Source organism: Panthera pardus, unplaced genomic scaffold, assembly GCF_024362965.1.
Source record: "Panthera pardus isolate Hobbes unplaced genomic scaffold, ASM2436296v1 HiC_scaffold_18, whole genome shotgun sequence".
NCBI classification, from domain to species: Eukaryota; Metazoa; Chordata; class Mammalia; order Carnivora; family Felidae; genus Panthera; species Panthera pardus.
The window spans coordinates 19,451-23,614 of record NW_026526743.1 but is presented as its reverse complement, the minus strand read 5'-3'; the positions used below and the strand labels follow the sequence as shown (position 1 = coordinate 23,614).

Below are 4,164 nucleotides of genomic sequence, written 5' to 3'. Positions count from 1 at the left end.
TTAAGTCAGTATGGTAAAGACCTAACGATAAACAAATGTATCAGTGGAATAAACCACACAACAATGAATATGCCCTAGTACAACCAAACAGAACCAATACCGGCCACAGAGCTGTGCAATGTCCTGCAGGTCCCCTGCATTGTCTGGTGATAACCCTTTCGTTGCTGGGTTGTGAGGACGCCCAGAGTGGCTGGTGAGGAGCTAATAAGCTGGATGGAGTTGGAGGGTTTGGGGAGGAGCACTGGACTGCCTGCCTGAGAGCTGCAGGGTCTTCAAGGAGACCAGTCTGGGTGGCGTGAACATGGCCATGGAAGTTGGGGAGAGACAAGAGTAGATTTGTAAGATAGAGCAAATAAAAATACAGGACACCTAATAAAATTTGAGCTTCAGATAAATAGTATAAGTATGCACTGTAAAATATTTGGGACATACTTATACTATAAATTATCTGCTGTTTACCAGAAACTCAGATTTAAATTAGCATCCTATATTTCATCTGGCAATCTCAGGTGGGGGCAGTGGAATGGACCCAGGAAAGAAGGGCCAGGAAATGACAGGCAGGGGAAGAGGGGGGCGGAAGGTCAGCTTGGAGAGAGTGGTAAGCTTGGGAAAAGCAAAAAGAAAGAGGTGGGGAAAAAAGGGGTGGGAGTGGAAGCAAGGCTGGGGAAATAGTTCTAGAACTGAGACAGAGGTAGGGGGAAGAAAGCTGTGGTAGGGGGAAGGGGCACAAGGGGAGTAAGGGAATCTATGATGGGGGAGAGGTGGAAGGGCCGAGAAAGGGTAAGCAATGGAGATCCTTGGAAAAGGCAGAGAAGTTTGGAATATAGAGGGAGCTTGGCATATCCAGAAGGTTGTGGATACAAACGGAGGAATCCAGGGGTAAGGGAGACTCTTCTGAGGGTTCCTCCTAGCAATCACCTGAGATCCTCTGGTCCCTCCACACACCAGTGCAGACTGGGGGTGGGTGTATACACTGGTGTGGCCAGAATATGGCCAAGTCCCCCCTAAAGTTCAGCCATCTCTGCTCCTACAAGGAGAACCTGTGACTCCACCCCTCATCCTGACCCATTCCTGGAGATCCTGGAAGGTCAAAGAAGGCAGTCCTCCTAGAATTCAGCAACTCCTGCCCCCTCCCACATCCAAAGGGAGAAAAAGAACTCAGGGAAGAGGAAGGATTCTCTTAAGGACACAGTAAACGCAGAGTAGAGCCTGCATCTCTTGTCACACACCTGATCACCTTCCAATAATTCCTTCCACTTTGATTGCCTACCCCTAACCCCAAACACACCTTTAGATGGTCCTAAAATTCACTCTTATCTAATTTCCAAGTCCTGCTACTCCTAGCTATGGATCTCTTCCTAGAAGCCTTCTGACTGTCTTCCACTTTGTTATTAGTCGATTCTCCCCCAACACCTGTCCCACTTGTGTGTGGCTTTCCACAGTCACCATGTACAGCTGTTCATGTTGGACACTGTACAAGAAAGAGCCTTATACTTCAAGAGGTGCCATTCACATCACAGACATCTTAATTATTTTGAAACCATTTTTTGGTAAATATTTGTGTATTTTGTTATTCTTTTGCTGATTGCAAAGTAAATTATAATTTATTGCAATCATACTCCAGCAGATGGCAGCAAAGTGTCTTGGTCCAACATGGTTGGTAGCTACCACTTAGGAGAAATCAGCTTGAAAATGGAAGGACCTTGGAGCACCTGGGTGGCTCAGGTCATGATCTCAGGGTCATGAAATCAAGCCCTGTGTCAGGCTCCACAATGGGCATGGAGCCTGCTTAAGATTCTCTCTTCCTCTCCCTCCGCCCCTTTCCCCAATTCGTTCTCTCTCTCTGTCTCTCTCTCAAAAAAAAAAAAAAAGGAAAGACCTTGTACGGTGACACATGTAAACTGGATTTCTGGTGATCATTTTGCAATACATACAAATATTTTTTAAGTTTATTTATTTATTTTGAGAGAGACAGCAGGGGAGGGGCAAAGAAAGAGGGAGAGAGAGAATCCCAAGCAGGCTCCAAGTTGTCAGTGCGGAGCCTGATGTGGGGCTTGAACTCAAGAACCATGAGATCATGACCTGAGCCGAAGTCAAGAGTCAGATGCTTAACCATACGACCCACCCAGGTGCCCCGCAATATATAAAAATATTGAATCATTATGTTTTACACCTGCAACTAATACAATGTATGTCAATTACACCTCAATAAAAAGGAATAAAACTAAATTAATAAAAACAAAAATTTTTTAAATACTCACAAAAAAAGAAAGAAAATGGAAAGACATTGTTGATCTCATGTAATCTAAAATAGCCTGTGCTTCTGAACAAGGATTTGCTTTTCACCTGACGTGCAGAGCATTTTTTTTTAATCCCCTTTTTTCCATAGTGGTTTTGCCACCAGAACCCAGGTATGAAAACCACCACTAAACCTAAACCGAAACAGGAAAGGAAAAGGCTCATATCATATCATTGGACACGTAGATTTGGGCAAGCCTACCACTACTGGGCATCTGATCTACAAATGTGATGGGACTGACAAAATAACTATTGAAAATTTTGAGAAGGAGGCTGCTGAGATGGGAAAGGTTCCTTGACGTATGCCTGGGTCTTGGATAAACTGAAAGCTGAACACGAACGTGGTTATCACCATTGATCGTTCCCTGTGGAAATTTGAGACCAGCAAGTATCATGTGATCATCACTGATGCCCCAGGACACAGAGACCTTATCAAAAAAGTAATTACAGGCACTTCTAGGGCTGGCTGTGCTGTCCCGACTGCTGCTGCTGGTGGCGAATTTGAAGCAGGCATCTCCAAGAATGGGCAGACCCGTCCATGAGCATGCCCTTCTTCTGGCTTACACACTGGGCGTGAAACAACTAATTGTTGGTGTTGACAACATGGGTTCCACTGAGCCAGCCTACAGCCAGAAGAGATACGAGGAAATTGTGGAGGAAGTCAGCACCTATATTAAGAAAATTGGCTACAACCCCAGCACAGTTGCATGTTTGCCAGTTTGGGGTTGGAATGGTGACAACGAGCTGGAGCCCAGTCGCTCACAGGCCTTGGTTCAAGAGATGGAAAGTCACCCGCAAAGATGGCAATGCCAGGGGAACCACACTGCTTGAGGCTCTGGATTGCATTCTGCCACCTACTCGTCCAACTGACAAGCCCTTGCGTCTGCCCCTCCAGGATGTCCACATAACTGATGGTATTGGTACTGTCCCTGTGGGCCGAGCGGAGACCGGTGCTCTTAAACCCAGCATGGTGGTCACCTTTGCTCCAGTCAAGGTTACAACTGAAGTAAAGTCTGTTGAAATGCACCATGAAGCTTTGAGCGAGGCTCTTCCTGAGGACAGCGTGGGCTTCAGGGTCAAGAACAAATCTGTTAAAGATGTTCGTCACGGCAGTGTGGCTGGTGACAGCAGAAGTGACCCACCGACGGCAGCAGCTGGCTTCACAGCTCAGGTGATTATCCTGAACCATCCGGGCCACATCAGTGCCGGATATGCACCTGTGCTGAATGGTCGGTCACACGGCCCACGTTGCTCACAAGTTTGCTGAGCTGAAAGAGATTGATCGTCATTCTGGAAAAAAGTTGGAAGATGGCCCCGAGTTCTTGAAATCTGGTGATGCTGCCTTCGTTGATACGGCTCCTGGCAAACCTGTGTGTGTTGAGAGCGTCTCTGACTGTCCTCCCGGCGGGCGGTTTTTGCTGTTAGTGACGTGAGACAGATGGTTGCTGTGGAGGTCATCAAAGCAGTGGACAAGAAGGCAGCTGGGGCTGGCAAGGTCACCGAGCCTGGCCAGAAGGCTCAGAAGGCTAAATGAATGGAATCCCCAATAACTGCCACCCCAGTCTTAATCAGTGGTGGAAACATGGTCTCAAAACTGTTTGTGTCAGTTGGTCTTTTAAGCTTGATAGTAAGACGTTGGCTAATGAGGGGCACCTGGGTGGCTCAGGTGGGTAAGCGTCCAACTCTTGGTTTCGGCTCAGGTCATGATCTCAGTTTCTGAGTTCGAGCCCCGAATCAGGCCCTGTGCTGGCAGTGCAGAGCCTATTTGGGTCTCTCTCTCTCTCTCTCTCTCTCTCTCTCTCTCTCTCTCTCTCTCAAAATAAGTAAAGAAACTTAGGGAAAAAAGACTGGTTAATGATAACAATA

The 4,164-nt window shown here is 46.9% G+C and overlaps 1 pseudogene; it reads left to right on the top strand.

The window, feature by feature from the left end:
* The first annotated feature begins 787 nt into the window (after nucleotides 1-787).
* On the top strand, nucleotides 788-3,912 carry LOC109257923 (elongation factor 1-alpha 1-like; annotated as a pseudogene).
* Nucleotides 3,913-4,164: the final 252 nt, after the last annotated feature.